Below are 18,867 nucleotides of genomic sequence, written 5' to 3' on the forward strand. Positions count from 1 at the left end.
ATAGAAATAAAAATAAGAAATAAGATCAACTAATTTGAAAGTCAATTCAGTATTCCTTAGCAGGTTATTTTTTTTCATTTATTTTTATTAGTTGGAGGCTAATTACTAAACAATATATTGTAGTGGTTTTTGCCATACATTGACATGACTCAGTCATGGATTTACATGTGTTCCCCATCCTGAACCCCCTCCCACCTCTTTTTAATATTTATCTGTTTGGCTGTGTGGGTTTTAGTTGTGACACTCGAGATCTCCGATCTTCGTTGTGGATGCAGGATTTTTAATTGCATGGGGGAATCTTCAGTGAATTCATAGTTGAAGCATGTGGGATCTAGTTCCCTGATCAGGGATCGAACCCTGGGTCCCCTGTATTGCAAGTGCAGATTCTTAGCTACTGGACCAAGAGGGGAGTTCTGTTCAGCAATTTTAACTAAAGCTAATGGAAACAGATCTGATGCACAAAAGTAAAAGCATTTGCTCATCCAGATAAAAAACTAGTGTGGAAAGGAAATCAGATGTCAGCATTTAATTTACATTTCCAGCATATAGCAAAATATGATACATGGTAGATGTACAATGGTCATTGGCTGGAAGAGTAAAGTGAAAGATAAAATAGGAACAAATATAAAACTCATAGAGTTAAAAAAAACTCATAGAGTTAAAAGCCCTATGATCTTAATCTCAATCGTAAATATCAGAACCAGGACATTTTAGAGAAATGACTGATTCCTAGCCTGGAGCACGAAATACACAAGTTCAGCCTCAATTTTTTTTCTCATTCCAGAAAGCAGGGAAAATATAAAAGACCAAAGTCAAACCAAAAAGACAGAGGAGTCAATTGGAGAGGCTCTCACTGATGATAACTATAGTATTGAAAACTATAGTGACTGCAGTGGATTTAACCGTACAAAATTTGTTAAAATCCATGAGCTCATTATAGTTTTTGTTTACCTTAAAAAAATTAATGTAAAAAATTACTAAAAACATTGAATAGAATTACCATATGATCCAGAAATTCCATTTCTGGGTAAATTACCCAAAAGAACTGAAAGCAGCGACACAGATATTTGTACACCCATGCTCACAGCAGCATTATTCACAATAGTCAAAAGGTGTAAGCAGCCCTAATAGTCATGAATTGATGAATGAACAAAATATACTAGCAATGGAATATTATTCAGTCTTTTTTTTTTATATTCAGTCTTAAAGAAGGAAATTTTGACAAATGCTATAACATGAATGAATTTTGAGGACATTATGCATAAGCCAGACACACATAGAAACAAATATTGGTACTTTCCTGGTGGCGCAGTGAATAAGAATCCACCTGTTAATGCAGGGAACACAGGTTTGGGCCCTGAAGGATCCCACATACCACGGAGCAACTAAGCCTGTGTGCCACAACTGCTGAGTCCGAGCTCTAGAGCCAGAGCGCCGCAACTACTAAAGCCTGCCTGCCTAGAGACGGTGATCTGCAACAAGAGAAGCCACTGCAATGAGAAGCCACACGAAGAGTAGCTCCCACTCACTACAACCAGAGAAAGCCCACATGCAGCAATGAAAACCCAGCACAGCCAAAAATAAATAATTTTTTTAAGCAAGTATTGTCTCATTCCACTAATGAGGTAACTAGAATGGTCAAATTCATAGAGACAGAAAATAGAACAGGAGTTCCCACGGCATGGGGGGAGCATATAAGGGGAAGTTATTGTTTAAAGGATACACTGTTTCATCTGTTTGGAATGATGAATAGTGGTGATGGTTGCACAACAATGTGAGTGTACTTAATGCTACAACTTCAACTGGACATTTAAAATAGGTTAAAATGTAAGCAACAGGGATATATTGTATAGCACAGAGAAATATAGCCATTATTTCATAATAACTTTTATTTTTATTGAAGTGTAGTTGAATGCTAAAGAATTGATGACTTAAAACTGTGGTGCTGGAGAGGACTCCTCAAAATCTCTTGGACAGCAAGGATATCAAACTAGTCAATCCTAAGGGAGATCAACCCTGAACATTCACTAGAAGGACTGATGCTGAAGCTGAAGCTCCAGTATTTTGGTCATACGATGTGAAGAGACGACTCATTGGAAAAGTCCCCGATGCTGGGAAAGATTGAAGGCAGAAGGAGAAAAGGGCATCAGAGAAAAAGATGGCTGGATGGCATCACCGAATGCTATGAACATGAACTTGGGCAAACTCTGAGAGATGGTTAGGGAGAGGGAGGCCTGGCATGCTGCAGTCCATGGGATCACAAAGAGTCAGACATGACTGGGCAACTGAACAACAAAAACAACATAGTTCAGTTCAGTTCAGTCGCTCAGTCATCTCTGACTCTTTGAGACCCCATGAATTGCAGCACGCCAGGCCTCCCTGTCCATCACCAACTCCTGGAGTTTACTCAAACTCATGCCCATCGAGTCGGTGATGCCATCCAGCCATCTCATCCTCTGTCGTCCCCTTCTCCTCTTGCCCCCAATCCCTCCAAGCATCAGGGTCTTTCCCAATGAGTCAACTCTTCGAATGAGGTGGCCAAAGTACTGGAGTTTCAGCTTCAGCATCAGTCCTTCCACTGAACACCCAAGACTGATCTCCTTTAGGATGGACTGGTTGGATCTCCTTGCAGTCCAAGGGACTCTCAAGAGTCTTCTTCAACACCACAGTTCAAAAGCATCAATTTTTCGGTGCTCAGCTTTCTTCACAGTCCAACTCTCACATCCATACATGACCACTGGAAAAACCATAGCCTTGACCAGACGGACCGTGGTTGGCAAAGTAATGTCTCTGCTTTTTAATATGCTATCTAGGTTAGTCATAACTTTCCTTCCAAGGAGTAAGCGTCTTTTAATTTCATGGCTGCAATCACCATCTGCAGTGATTTTGGATCCCCCAAAAAATAAAGTCTGACACTGTTTCCACTGTCTCCCCATCTATTTCCCATGAGGTGATGGGACCAGATGCCATGAATTTTAAGCTTTAAGCCAACTTTTTCACTCTCCTCTTTCACTTTCATCAACAGGCTTTTTAGTTCCTCTTCACTCTCTGCCATAAGGGTGGTGTCATCTGCATATCTAAGGTCATTGATACTTCTCCCAGCAATCTCGAATTCCAGCTTGTGCTTCTTCCAGCCCAGCGTTTCTCATGATATACTCTGCATATAAGTTAAATACGCAGGGTGACAATATACAGCCTTGAGGTACTCCTTTTCCTATTTGGAACCAGTCTGTTGTTCCATGTCCAGTACTAACTGTTGCTTCCTGACCTGCTTACAGGTTTCTCAAGAGGCAGGTCAGGTGGTCTGGTATTCCCATCTCTTTCAGAATTTTCCACAGTTTATTGTGATCCATGCAGTCGAAGGCTTTGGCATAGTCAATAAAGCAGAAATAGATGTTTTTCTGGAACTCTCTTGCTTTTTCGATGATCCAGCAGATACTGGCAATTTGATCTCTGGTTCCTTTGCCTTTTCTAAAACCAGCTTGAATATCTGGAAGTTCTCGGTTCACGTATTGCTGAAGCCTGGCTTGGAGAATTTTGAGCATTACTTTACTAGCATGTGAGATGAGTGCAATTGTGCGGTAGTTTGAGCATTCTTTGGGATTGCCTTTCTTAGGGATTGGAATGAAAACTGACCTTTTCCAGTTCTGTGGCCACTGCTCAGTCTTCCAAATTTGCTGGCATATTGAATGCAGCACTTTCACAGCATCATCTTTCAGGATTTGAAATAGCTCAACATATTTGACATAATATTTTGTAATAACTTTAAATGAAGTATAATCTATAAAAATATTGAATCTCTATATTGTACACCTAAAACTTCTATAATATTGTAAACCACCTATATTTCAGTTTTTTTAAAAGGTTAAAATAGTACATTTTATGTTTGTAGTATCTTACCACGATTAAACAAACAAACAATGGAAGCATAAACCAAAACAAATTTTTAAATTACCTATAAGGGAAAGGAATATGGTCTAGCTAGTCTTCTTTGAAAGTATCTGTTGTATCATATGACTGTAGAAACATGTAACTGTATTATACAAATGAATTAAATCAAGGTGGAAAAAATATCTACCAATCAAAAACAAAATGAAACAAATCATCTAACCAAGTATGAAGTTGGTGGCTTATTTACAAACTGGAGGATTATTTCAAGTGACTTTAAATCATAGTATTTTGGGAATTTCCTGGTCGTTCAGTGGTTAGAACTCCATGTTCTCACTGCTAAGGGCCCAGGGTTCAATCCCTGGTTTGGGGGACCTAAAATCCCATACACTGCAGGGGTAGCCAGAAAAAAAGAAATACTTTGAATGTATATCCATAGTAAGGATATAGTCTAAGGAAGAAAAGGAACTCCAAAAAAAACCTGCTCTCAGTAATCATATTTCTATTAATAATATTGATATTGTTATTTAGAAAGTATTATATACCAGAATAAATTCAATAATTCATTAAAGTCATTAGTAAACAAAAATCTTAAGTTATTACAATTATATGACATGTTCAAGAAAGTAGAGATACAGAAAAAACTTCTAGAGATGAAAAATATATCTGAGATTTCAAAAAAAATAGTAAATGGAATAAACAGAGAACTTACCTCGTGGTCCAGTGGTTAAGATTCTGAGCTTCACTGCAGGAGGCAAGGGTGGGGAAATGAAGATCCCACATACTACAGTGTGACAAAAAAAAGAAAAGCTGAACAGTCGATTAAACACCACAGAAGAAAAGGTCAATGAATTGAAGACATAACAATAAAAAATATCCAAAATGAAACAGAACAACAAAAACAGGGAAAAAATGAACAATATATATGGATGTTAATTAGCAGGAGCACATTGAAGATGACGCAGCATTTTTTTTTTTTAAATTTTTATTAGTTGGAGGCTAATTACTTTACATCATTACAGTAGTTTTTGTTATACATTGATATGACTTAGCCATGGATTTACATGTACTCCCCATCCCAGTCCCCCCTCCCACCTCCCTCTCCACCCGATCCCTCTGGGTCTTCCCAGTGCACCAGGCCCGAGCACTTGTCTCATGTACCCAACCTGAGCTGGTTATCCGTTTCACCCTAGATAATATACATGTTTCAATGCTGTTCTCCTGAAACATCCCACCCTCGCCTTCTCCCAGAGTCCACAAGTCTGTTCCATACATCTGAGTCTCTTTTTCTGTTTTGCATATAGGGTTATCGTTACCATCTTTCTAAAGTCCATATATATGTGTTAGTATACTGTAATGGTCTTTATCTTTCTGGCTTACTTCGCTCTGTATAATGGGCTCCAGTTTCATCCATCTCATTAGAACTGATTCAAATGAATTCTTTTTAATGGCTGAGTAATACTCCATGGTGTATATGTACCACAGCTTCCTCATCCATTCGTCTGCTGATGGGCATCTGGGTTGCTTCCATGTCCTGGCTATTATAAACAGTGCTGCGATGAACATTGGGGTGCATGTGTCTCTTTCAGATCTGGTTTCCTTGGTGTGTATGCCCAGAAGTGGGATTGCTGGGTGAAGATGACGCAGCATTTTTAAACAGTTTGTAAACCACCAAGAAGGAGATTTTAAACCTTTTGCTTTTATATTTTCTCAATTACAAACTACTTTTAACATAAACTACAATGCTATAAATAAATTTAAAATAACTTTTATAAATTTATATGGAAATACTTTTAATATTAGAATTTAAATAACTTTAAAACACTTTATTTTTATATACTATTTATTTTAATTAATTTTCCTTTTTTTTTTCCTATGAGAATTGTGGGCTCTTAGTTCCCCAATCAGGGACTGAACCCCCAGAGAACTCTGTTTTACTTTATTTTTAATTGTGGGAAAACACACATAGAATAAAATTTACTATCTTAACCATTTTTTAAGTATACAGTTCAGTAGTGTAAAGTGCATTCATAGTTATGCAATCAATCTCTTGAATTCTTTTCATCTTGCAAAGCTAAAATTCCATACCCATTAAATAATTCCCACTCCACCCTCCCCCAGCCTCTGGCAACCACTGTAATAGGAAAGAACAAATCTGGACCATATTTGACCTGTTTCTTTTACTTTAACCTTTGTATTCTACTACTTTTGCTATAAGTTAAAAATGTCATGGGAATTCCCTGGCTTTCCAGTGATTAGGACTCTGCTTTCATTGCAGAGGGCACAGGTTCAAACCCTGATCAGGGAACTAAGATCCCATAAACTGTGCCATGTGGCAAATAAACAATGTTGTCTACATCCTGAAATAGACACAATAGCCCATCCTCCAGGCTCTGACTTTTAAAGAAATAAATCTTTTCTATTCATCTAGAGATAAAAAGTTTCAGAACAAAATATACAAATTGCTCATACAGCTCAATGACAAAAAACAAACTAACCCAACTGAGCCTGCAGGGCCCAGAAGAGCCTGCAGGGGCTTGAGCACCGCCTCTGCTGACAACCTGGGATCTGGAAGTGGAGTGGGAGTCTGAGCTCGGGCTCAGGTGGCCCCTGGGGAGATTCCTCCCGCTGTGCGCCCAGGCTGGCAGCAAGGCAGCACAGGCTGCCCAAGGCTGGCAGCCCCCACCCCAATCCACTGCCACTGCAGTAGCAGCCCAACCCTTTGGGTCTGGAAACTGGGGCAAAGGGTGGGAGGTCCACACCTGCAGCCCCCAGTGGGGACTCTGACCCATGCTCCCCACCCAGGATGCAGTGCCCAGGCTTCCTCCTCCTTGCCCTCCTCACTCTGCTGGTGCTCACCTCAGAGGTGGCCAAAAAGAAAGACAAAGTAAGATGGAAGGCCCAGGGAGCAAGTGCACGGAGTGGACCTGGAGGCTCTGCATCCTCAGCAGCAAAGACTGTGGTGTCAGTTGCTGCCAGGGTACCTATAGGGCCCAGACTCTGTGCATCTGGTGCCAGGTGCTCGGATGCACTGGAAGAAGGAAGGAGGAGTTTGGAGCCAACTGCAAGTACAACTTTGAGATCTTTCGGGGCATGTGATGGGAGTACGGGCACTAAAGCCCGCCACCATGAAGGAGGCACAGTACCATGCCAAGTGCCATTAGACCATCCACGTGACCAAGTCCTGCACTCCCAAGACCAAAGCCAAGGCCAAAGTCACGAAAGTGAAGGAAAAGGGCTAGTGGCCAGGCCTGGATGCAAAAAAGCCCCTGGATTTACTGGGAGCCCCGGCCCACACCCTCCCTCCAGAGGCCCAAGATGTAACCTATCAGCGCCTTTTGCCTCCTAGTAAGCTTTATCAATCATGCCCTGCTTCTTCCCTTTGCTCACCCACACCCACCCCAAGTGCCCAAAGTGGGGAGGGACAAGGGATTGTGGGCAGCTTGCACATCCCCCAAAGGGATCTGATTCCCCTGGACCCACTTCTCTTTCCCTAGTGATGCCATTACTAAGAATTAAATAAAATAAGTGTCCTTCCCCACCGCCACCCCCCATGAAAGCTTTTCTCTTAATTTAAAAAAAACAAAGTGTTAGTTGCTCAGTCGTGTCTGACTCTTTGCGACCCCATGGACTGTAGCCTGCCAGGCTCCCCTGTCTGAGCATAGGACCTATATAGACATTTCTCCAAAGAAGACATACAGTTGGTCAATAGGCATTTGAAAAGATGCTCAACATCACTATTAGAGAAATGCAAATCAAAACGACAATGAAGGGACTTCCCCGGTGGCTCAGTGGTTAAGAGTCTACCTGCCAATGCAGGGGACATGGGTTGGGTTCAATTCCTGGTCTAGGAAGATTTCACATGCACGGGCAACTGAGCCTGAGTGCCGCAACTACTGAAGCCTGTGTGCTCTAGAGCCCATGCCCTGCAACAAGACAAGCCACCAAAATGAGAAACCTGAACACCACAGTTAAGAGAGTACTCCCCGCTTGCTGCTATTAAAGAAAGGCCACACACAGCAATGAAGACCCACTGCAGCCAAAAATAAATTTTAAAAAATTAAAAAAAAAAACCCTACAATGAAGTACCACATCACACCAGTCAGAATGGCCATCATTAAAAAGGCTACAAAAAATAAAAAAATAAAATAAAATGATAAAAAAAAATAAAAAGGTTACAAATAACAAACGCTGGAGAGAATATGACAGAAAGGGAACCCTCCTACACTGTTGGTGGGAATGTAAATTGATGCAACCACTATGGAAAGCAGTATGGAGGTGAGTTTGAGCAAAATCCGGAAGATAGTGAAGGACAGGGAAGCCTTCATAGTGCAGCCACTATGGAAAGCAGGATGGACATGAGTTTGAGCAAAATCTGGGAGACAGTTAAGGACAGGAAGCCTAGCATGCTGCACTCCATGGGGTTGCAAAGACACGACTTAGTGACTGAACAACGACAACACTGGAGGTTCCTTAAAAAATTAAAAGTAGAGTTGCCATACAATCCAGCAATCCCACTCCTAAGCATATATCCAGAGAAAACTCTAATTTGAAGACACATGCACCCCAATGTTCAAAGTTGCACTATTTACAATAGCCAAGACATAGTGTGTTAGTCACTCAGTCATGTCTGACTTTGTGACCTCATGGACTATAGCCCACAAGGCTCCTTTGTCCATGGAATTCTCCAGACAAGAATACTGGAGTGGGTTGCCATTTCCCTCTCAAAGGGATCTTCCTGACCCAGGGATTGAACCTGGATCTCCTGCATTGCAGGAAGATTCTTAACCATCTGAGCCACTGGGGATGTCCAAGCTTCTGAAGCCTGAGACATGGAAGCAAGCTAAGTGCCCATCAACAGATGAATGGATTAAGAAAATGTACTGTATATAGAGACTACTACTCAGCATCCCCTCAAAATGAAATAGTGCCATTAGCAGCAACATGGATGGGCCTATAGATTATCATACTAAGTGACATAAGTCAGAAAGAGAAAAACAAGGGAATTCCCAGGTGATCCAGTGGTTAGAGCTCAGCACTTTCAATGCCAAGGGCCCAGATTCAATCTCTGGTCAGGGAACTAAGATCCCACATGGTGTGGCCAAATATTAAAAATTGAGACTTCCCTGGTAGTCCAGTGGTAATGAATCTGCCTGCCAATGAAGGGAACCATGGGTTCAACCCCTGGTCTGGGAAGATTCCACATGCCATGTGGCAACTAAGCCTATTGCCACATCTACTGAGCTTGAGTTCTAGAGCCAACAAGTTGCAACTATTGACAAAACATAGAGACAGAAAGTAGCATAAGTGGTGCTATTGAGTCTAAGCTTGTACTGCTTGCCACACCCCAGGTCAATAAATCAAGAGACAAGTTGTTGGGGCAAGGAATAGTGACTTTATTCAGAAAGCCAGCAGACTGAGAAGATAGTGAGCTACTGTCCCAAAGACCCACTTTCTCCAAGTTATAATTCAAGCTTCTTTTGAAAGGCAAGGGGGTGTCACTGCAAACTTCTTGGTGACAGAATCCTTTGTCCACATAGGTCTGGTCACAGTTTTCCTATAAACCTCTGACAAGCCAAATGTTATTTTGTTTATCCATTCATCCCTTGATGAACATTAAGGTTTTCAATATTTTTTGGCTATTGTGAATAATGCTGTCATGAACATGGGTATATAAACATCTCTTTCAGACCCTGGCTTTCAATTTTTTTAGTTTTATACCCAGAAGTGGAGTTGTTGGATCATAATATATGGTAACTCTATGTATGACTCTTTTTTTTTTGAGGCGTCCCCAACTATTTTCCAAAGAGACCAAACCATTTTACTTTCCCACCAACAGTGTATAAAGTTTCCAATTTCTATATATCCTTGCCAACACTTGTTATTTTCTGGTCTGTTTTTTTATCCCCACCCCCACCCCCCCCAGGAATTGAACCCAGGCTACAGCAGTGAAAGTATGGAATCCTAACTACTAGACCAACAGAGAACTCCCCTTGTTTTTCTTTTTTTATATCAGCCATTCTAGTGAGTGTTAGGTGGTACTTCATTCTGGCTTTGATTTGCATTTCCCAAAAGATTACTGATGCTGAGTATCTTTTAATGTACTTATTGATTATTTGGATATCTTCTTTGGAGAAATGTCTATTCAAAATCCTTTGCTTACTTTTAAATTGGGCTGTTAATATTAAAACACATTTATCTAGCTATTTAATCTATGAGGTTACAACAAACTTGAAAAAATCAAAATTAAAAAATTGACAGCAAAAAGAATATTTATCTTGAGACATCATATAGATTTTACAATTATCCTGTATGTGACAATTTCTTCATATTAAAAAGTAAAATAATAACAATAGTGGTTATGGTGCTCATCTTATCCTTTTCTCTGTCTATAATTGGATGTTATTCTTGGCCTTGAAATAACATGTCTTATAATTTTTTAAATCAAATGTATGGAAAGGATATATCTCAATGCAAGAACTTCTATATTATTTATACAATGTTAAGAATTTTTGTCAGAATGGATATTAAATTTTCTTAAATGTATTTCCAGTAATATTTGGAGACTGACATGCTTTTTCTCCTTCAGCACATTGTAATGAATTACTCTAAAAGCTTTTCTAATGCTGAGTCATTGGTGCATTTCCAGTACAAAACACTTGATCATGGTGAGTATTCATTTTTCTAATGTGATACCAGATTCTATTTGATGATGTCAGTTTTCACTCCCACCAGTATTATAGTATTTTTAGTATAAGTTCACTAGAGTCCTGAGAATGGGCTGAAGCTAAAATATTTTCTCCCTGAGTTTTTACCAGTCTCATCTTGTGCCACTAAGCCTTGAGTGGTGTTTCCAATTGTCCTCCTTCCAGGGCGGGGTGAGGCGGGATTTTGCAGCTCCTTAACTGAAAAGAAGGTCTGTGTGTGAGCATCTTTCACACTAATACACTGTCCTCTATTATCTTTTTATTTAGGTTGGGAGTGTGGAAGGTAGTGGATGGGAGAAGGAGGGATGGGAAGGCTTCACTGTCTTTGAAATGAAAGTTTCCTTTCACTTTCTTCTATTCTCTGAGAGCTTTGGATCTGGAGGCTTGACCACCAGGCCATTGGCTGCCTGAGTGTAAAGCCTAAAGATGGTAGATGATCCCCAAGTCACAGACTTTTTCTCTCTGGAGAACTGCCTTCTTCAGAGAGGACAATATGAGGATATGAACTGGTTATTAGTTTCTGAATTTTGCCAAATAAAGTAGAATCTAAGAAGAAAAAAAAAATTTGAGTCATATTATATACTTTTCAATGTAGACTGTACCTCACCATAGCAGGCATGATGTTAGCTGTCAGTTTTTCATATATGCCCTTTATCAGATTAAAGCTTCTTTCTGTTCCTAGTCTGCTGATGATTTTTTTTTATATAAATGGATACTGGATTTTGTCAAATCTTTTTCTGCATGCATCTACTGAAATGATCAAGTGAGTTTTTTTCTTTTATCTTACTATTAATAATACCATGAACTAGGTTCATTGCCTTTGAATATGAAACCAAACTTGCATTTCTGGGACACACTATACTTGGTTTATATTTTAAAGCTGAGATACTTAACCTAGGACTCTGACAAACATAGATACTTCATAGGTGATTCTCATGGGTTGATGAACTCCCTGATGTTTTATGCAAAATTCTGTGTGAATATGGTAATGGTAGATTGTCACCAAAGATAGTCACTAACCATTTATCCCATCCCTGTTGGTACATGCTATGTCTCCCATCAAGAGGTGGAGTCTAAGCTCGCTCACTCTAAAGTCCACAAGTCACAACTACTGAGCCTGTGTGCTGAAACTACTGAGCCTGTGCGCTGCAACTACTGAGCCTGTGCACCCTAGAGCCCATTCACAGCAACAAAGAGTAGCCCTTGCTTGCAGTAACTAGAGAAAGCCTCTGCAAAGCAATGAAGACCCACTGCAGTCAAAAATAAATAAATAAATAAATAAAAAGATCAAGGATTAGTTACATAGGGCCCAGTGAGCTGATGAATACAGTTGTAAATTAAAAAAAAAAAAAGGTGGAGTCTATTCCTCTCCGCTTATAACTCAGTCGGACTTATGACTGCTTTGACTAATAGAATGTGACAGAAGAGAAGCTATGACAGATCTAGGTCAAGCCCTTAAGAAGTCTGGCAGCTTGTTTTTGTTCAGAGAGGTCATGTGGAAAAAAAACAGGACACCCCATCCAACAGCAAACATAAAGATCCCAAACATGGGGATGTGACCATCCTAGGCAGTCCAGACCCTGCTAAAATCCCAGCTGGATGCAACTATTACATGAGTTAGCCAGATGATACCATGTGGAACAGAACTGTCCATAACCCAGTTAATCATAGGAAATAATAAGTGATTTTTACTTTAAGTCGACAAGTTTTGGGGTAGTTTGTTACACAGCAATAGATATCTGAAACAGTGCTTACCCACACATCTGGAGAGAAAACATAGTTTTTATTAGATCCTCCAAAACAGTTAAAACCACTAGAGGAATGAAAGAGTGAATATTCTTTAAGAAACATCTGATAATTTTTCTTTTTTTTTTTTCAGTGTTTTTGATAGATATTAGCAGCAATGTACTTAAGATTATAATCTTTTGTCCTGTATTAGTAGATGATAACTACTGAATTTGGCAATTAAATGAAAGGTCATATGCTTTACAATCTAATGCAACTGACAACCTAAGGTGAAAAGTGAGAAAATTTATGGGACCATCCCTCCTCTATTCCGAAACAAGTTCAAGGGCTATTTTAAAATTCTTCAAAACTTCTTACCAAAAAACATACATATGAACATGTGGAATAATACACACAAAAATTATATGCAGAGGAATGAACAAAAGCAAACCAATGAACCAAAGTTCTATACCATAAAGTATAGTAAAAATATGTTTGCACACATAAAACAGCTGAATGTATTCAACTGTAATCATAACTAGTGTACCCATGGTGGGAAGTGAGTGTGATCTGAAACTGAGCTACAACCTACCTGGATAGAATCTGGGTAAAAACTGCCTATAGGGCATGGTTTCCATCTAATAACTGAGATGGGATAGAGAAGAGGGTTAGAAGGAGAATAGTAATATTGTAGACAACTAGTTCCTATCAAATAACAGGCATAATGCATCAGAAGGGTCCAAGATAATACGGCAAAGAGAAGCTGCTGCTGTTGCTGCTTAGTCGTTCAGTCCTGTCCGACTCTTTGTGACCCCACGGACCTTAGCCTACCAGGCCCCTCTGTCCAAGGGATTCTCCAGGCAAGAATACTGGAGTGAGTTGCCATTTCCTTCTCCAGGGGATCTTCCCAACCCAGGGATCAAACTCAAGTCTCTGGCATTGCCGGCAGATTCTTTATCACTGAGCCACCAGGGGAGAAGCTAACCCTAGAAAAAGGAACTTGAAAAGATCAGGCAAGGTACCCAGAGAGTTCAAAGAGAATACATCAGGGATCCAGGCAAGGCTTGCTAGGCAGACTATCTGGCTCCTGTGTTAGGCATTATTTAGGAAAACAACAGCTAAATATTTCTTCAAGTGTCCAGGATATTGAGAAGGCCAAGACATCCAAGGTCTGACCTACAGATGAAAGACAAACCCAGAATTCTGGGTGGTGTTCATAGAAATCCTTGCTGCAGCATATCACAGAAGGAATGACACAGCCCAGTGACAATATATAAGAGAACATACCAAATGAGTTAATGCTGGAACTCATGGGGAAACCTTTGATGAAGCAAACAACAGAAAACAAGAACCAAAGAAGCTGATCAATTGTAATGCCATACTAGAAAGACTAGAGCAACAAGCAGATGAGGAGATGAAGTGAGTGTCAGAAATATAAGTACAGCCAGGATGGGTTCTACTAGAAAAGATTTCTCATGAAGTTTCAGTCATGCTGTTGGCCAGGGCTGCAGTCTAATCTGAAGACTCACCTGAGGGAGGATTCTTTTCCAAGCTCACTCCATGGTTGTTGGCAGTTTAGTATCTGGACAGCTGTTCAATTGAGGGCATCAGTTCCTTGCTGCTTCTTGGCTAGAGACCTCCTGCATGCAGTTTCCTGACACATGGACCTCTTCAAAGGGCAGCATAACATGGCAATTGGCTTCCCTCAGAGTAAGTGAGCAAGAGAGCAAAAGAGAAAAAAAGAGAGAGAGAGAGAACAAAAGAGAGCCATCAAAGTAGAACCCAAAGTCTTTTCCCAACCTAATCTCAGAAACAACACCTTATTACTTTTGCCGTAGTCTGTTAGGAGTGAATCACTAGGTCCAGCCTATAGTCAAGGGGAAAACATTACATAAGGACATGACTCCTAGAAGGAGGGATACAATGGGGAACCCACCTTAGAAGTTGTGTATTATATTATGCAGCTCTAAAAACTCTATCTCTATATTTAATTGTCACATATGTCAAATTTCTGATAGGGAGGATTTGACTGGACCAGTTTGGGTTAGGATTTCTCCTGTGGGTCAGTTAGCCTTGGCTAGATGGGGTAAGATCATGTAATAATTTTTATTATTGTTAGAGATTTCTAGAGAATAGGAAATTGTTGAAGGCTTGTTAGTTAAATGAAAGCTTGTTACAAAGATACACTATCAAGTTATTATTACAACTATATAAAAACTAAAAAGATTAATTGAGATTTAGTATTGGGAAATCAAGCTAAGGAATGTTTTCACTCAGTCTCATTGATGATTGGCTTATTCTCTAGAACTAAAGGGAGACAGTGAGCCATCATTTTATCATCTGCAGATACAATTTAATGGGACAATTTAGACACATCTTGCCTGAGTCAAATTAGAGACTGAGAATTATGAGGGAAGAGTGGGGGAAAGACTAAAGAAAACAGTAAATATGGCAGAAATAAGACCAACAAGAGAAGAAATTCTTAAGGAAAAATTCACTTGTTGCCCTTAAAAGTCAAGGCATCTCAAAGGTAAATAAAACCTAAACTTTGCTGACATTGAACAGTGTTTACATAAAGGCAAATAACTTAAGGTAAGCTCTGAGTATCATTGTCTTGCATCAGTTGTCTTATTTTTAAAGTTATTCTGTAGGGAGTTCTGCTCTCAGTATGGGTGCAGTTTCTTGCATATCAATTCTACAGCAAAAAACAACTGGAAAACATGAACAAAATTTAACATTGAAACAATCTACTTGTAGATATCAAAGAGGGACCAAGGCAGCAAGAACTTGAGGGGTTAAAATCTCAGACAGAAAAGGAGTTTGAAGAGATAAGCCTAACATTCAGTGTTTCTTTTCCTTTTAAGGAATTACTGACTCAAAAGTAGTAACAAGAGGTTGAGAAGGTGAGCAGAAAGCAGTAGCTAAGTGGCTGAGAAACTAAACTGGTCTTCCTATAGTCTTACAGAGCTTGCGGGGAAAAACCTGGAAGTTCAGGACCTAATAAGATAGAGGCACCGAGGCAACCACTCCTTACTTTTAGTTGAACCCTCAAAGGCCTAAACCAAAGGAGAGACCAGCTCCTATAAATGCTAAAGTTCAGCTTCTCATCACAAAATCTCTGATTAGATTAAAATAGTCAGAGGTAAAAGCAAACCCGTGCAAGAAGACTATACCATCCACAGCCTCAAATTATCTCTTTGTGAGAATGCTAAGTCACGTCAGTCATGTTCAACTCTTTGTGACCCAATGGATTGTAGCCTGCCAGGCTCCTCTGTCCATGGGATTCTCCAGGCAAGAATACTGGAGTGGGTTGCCATTTCCTACTCCAGGAGATCTTCTTGACCCAGGGATTGAACCTGAATCTCTTGTGTCTCCTGCATTGGTAGGCAGATTCTTTACCACTGTGCCAACCACAATGAATGGGTTTGACAAATTAAATGACAAGACAGACAAATTCAGTAGCGGAAACTGTATGAAATATAAAATGGAAATTCTAGAACTGAAAAATAATCACATTTAAGAATTCAACAGGGCTTATAACAGCGCACTGCACACAAAGGTGAAAGTCACTTAGTCTTGTCCCACTCTTTGCAACCCCGTGGACTATACAGTTCATGGAATTCTCCAAGCCAGAATATTGGAGTAGGTAGCCTTTCCCTTCTCCAGGAGATCTTCCCAACACAGGGATCAAACCCAGGTCTCCCACACTGCAGGCAGATTCCTTACCAGCTGAGCCACAAGGGAAGCGCAAGAATACTGAAGTGGCACACAAATGAAAGGTAATTAGTGAATTAGAAGCAGGTTAGAAAAACCAGACTGAACCTTAAGAGATTAAAAAAAAAAGAATGAGAACTCCCTGGTGGCCTAGTGGTTAGGAATCCTTGCTTCCACTGCAGGAGGCCCAATCCCTGGTTGGGGAACTAAGAGCCTGCAAGCCACACTGCAGGGCCTGAAAAAAATAAAAAAGAAAAGAAAATACAGGGGGAAAAGCATAAAATACATTAAGAGACACTAAAAACAAAAAACAAACAAAACTAACACAGATACAACTAGAGATCCAGAAGACAAGAAAGAAACAATGGGATAGGAATATTATTTGAAGGAAAAAATGGCCAAAAATGCTCAAAACTAATGAAAGTCACAAATAAGAAATGCTATGAAATCAAGCAGGATAAATAAAAAGAAAAGCACAGTTAGGTATATCATAATGTAGTTGCTGAAACCAAAGATAAAGAAACGATCTTTAAAAAATGGAGAGGAGCAGTTAGCAGTGAGACACATCTTCAAAGGAACAACAGTTGACTATCAGTTGGCTTCTCAATAGTGATGAAAGTCAAAGATAATGGAATGACACACTGTGTTGTAAGATAATAACTGCCAAGCTAGAACTCTAAACTCAATAAAAAAATATCTTTCAAAAATAAAGTAAAAATAAAAATTAAATATATCTTCAGACAAACAAAAACTGAAGAGAACTCACCACTTGGCAGACTTGTATTAAAGGAATACTAAAGGGAATTCTTCAAGCAAAAGAAAAATAATCCTAAATGAAAGCACAGATCTGCAAGAAGAAATTTAGCAATAAAAAGGGTAAATAAGAATGCAAATCCTAATGTGTAATGAGCTGACATTTAAGGATATATGAGAACACGTAAAAGTAAAGAATTTATAGAAAGAAAAGCTATGCTCGTTCAAGAAAACAACTTGCAGATGAATTAAAGGACAGAATGTTTACTGTTGAGATCTGAATTGTGGCTGGAAAATTAAGCAGAAGAACTATCACAAAGCAAAGAACTGAAATATAAACAGAAATCATGATAGAAAACACAAGACTTGGACTTCCCTGGTGGTCCAGTGGCTAAGACTCTGTGCTCTCAATGCAGGGGTCCTGAGTTCCATCCCTGGTCAGGGAACTAGACCTAGTATGCCACAACTAAGAGTCCACATGCCACAGCTAAAGATATCAAGTGCTGTAACTAAGACCCAGTGAAGCCACATAAATAAATAAAAATAAATACATTTAAAAAAAAAAAAAAAAAAAGAAAACACAAGACTTAGAGGACAGATCCAAGAGACCTCATAAGCAAATAATGGTAGTTCCAGAAGAGAAAAGAGAACAGATGGCAATAGTTTAAAAAACACTATAACTTGCTGGATATAAAAGTCAACTACATTTTTATATATCAAAAAAAATTAGAAATTTTAACTTTACAAAGGATATTGTTCATAACAGTATCAAAAAACATATAAAAGTGCCTAGGGATAATATTACAAAATACACAAGACATATTTAATAAAACTTTATTGAAAGACACTAAAACACACTTACATACATGGAATTATAACTTAGCCTGTGAGTAGAAGGGTCACATCATAAAATATGAAAAGTGAAAGTGTTAGTCACTCAGTCATGTGTCTGAGTCTTTGAGACCCCATGAACTGCAGTCCACCACGCTCCTCAATCCGTGGAATTCTCCAAGCAAGAATACTGAAGTGGGTAGCCATTCCCTTCTCAAGGGGATCTTCCTGACTCAGGGTCGAGCTCAGGTCTCCTGCATTGCAGGTGAATTCTTTACCATCTGAGCCACCAGAGAAGTCTTGTCAAATCAATCTATAGATTCAATACAATTCCAATCAAAATCACAAAAGATTCTGTGTATGTATGTGCACATGTCATCTAAGCGTGCACTAGACAAACAGCATATATCAGAGATGGCATCTTACCAGATTTTTTTTTCCAATATAGAAGGAAAAGTCTCGATGGACTATTTTATACAACACGGGGAACAGTGACATCATGAGACAAAGTACTTCCAGGGGGTGTGCTCTTTTAGAGCAAACCTCTTCATCCTTCCAAGGCTTGAGATCACTTATGTAGGCACTACATTTATTTAGACACTGTGCTATAAATTGCCTTTCTGCTATAAAACTGAAGGATAAGAATATTTATTACTCAGAAAACTACAGATTTTTTAATCTGGCTATTCCAGATAAGGTGAAGGGCTTAGTTAAGATTAAATGTGACTATGTTCTGTTCTCTGTGTTCAGATTTTCTCTGATATAACAATCTTTTTGACAGATCACATAAAGAGACAATGATTTTGTAAGTGTGTGTTTGAAACTATTATGTTACTAGTCTATCTTTACCATTCAAGACTTGGGATAATAGCAAAACCTTTATAATCTGATCTAGAGAATTAAAAAGGAGAGTCACAAATATGTCCATTAACTGATTTTCGTTATACCTGATTTTCGTTATAATGAAAATATCAGTTATATAAAACTGATTTTCGTTATAAGTTATACCTGCATTAATCAAATAAGCTAGTAAGATGATCTTACTAGCTTTATTCTCAGTTCAGTTCAGTCCCTCAGTCATGTCTGACTCTTTGCGACCCCAAGAACTGTAGCACACCAGGCTTCCCTGTCCATCACCAACTCCAGGAGCTTGCTCAAACTCATGTCCATCAAGTCGGTGATGCCATCCAACCATCTCATCCTCTGTCATCCCCTTCTCTTCCTGCCTTCAATATTTCCCAGCATCAGG

At 39.3% G+C, this 18,867-nt stretch overlaps 1 long non-coding RNA gene and 1 pseudogene across 2 annotated transcripts; one reads left to right on the forward strand and one right to left on the reverse strand.

Annotated features, from left to right (window-relative positions):
- Positions 1-1,871: 1,871 nt before the first annotated feature.
- On the reverse strand, positions 1,872-17,305 carry LOC139030844 (uncharacterized). 2 transcript variants are annotated; one of them, XR_011483264.1, is made up of 3 exons: positions 13,850-17,305; positions 4,601-4,672; positions 1,872-3,526 (listed from the first exon to the last, which is right to left on the reverse strand). It is a non-coding gene; the product is annotated as an uncharacterized lncRNA (long non-coding RNA). The 2 variants fall into 2 exon arrangements; XR_011483263.1 differs by having other exon boundaries at positions 1,872-4,672.
- Positions 6,695-7,137, forward strand: LOC110133168 (midkine pseudogene; annotated as a pseudogene).
- Positions 17,306-18,867: the final 1,562 nt, after the last annotated feature.

This window comes from Odocoileus virginianus, chromosome 24 (assembly GCF_023699985.2).
Source record: "Odocoileus virginianus isolate 20LAN1187 ecotype Illinois chromosome 24, Ovbor_1.2, whole genome shotgun sequence".
Lineage (NCBI taxonomy): Eukaryota > Metazoa > Chordata > Mammalia > Artiodactyla > Cervidae > Odocoileus > Odocoileus virginianus.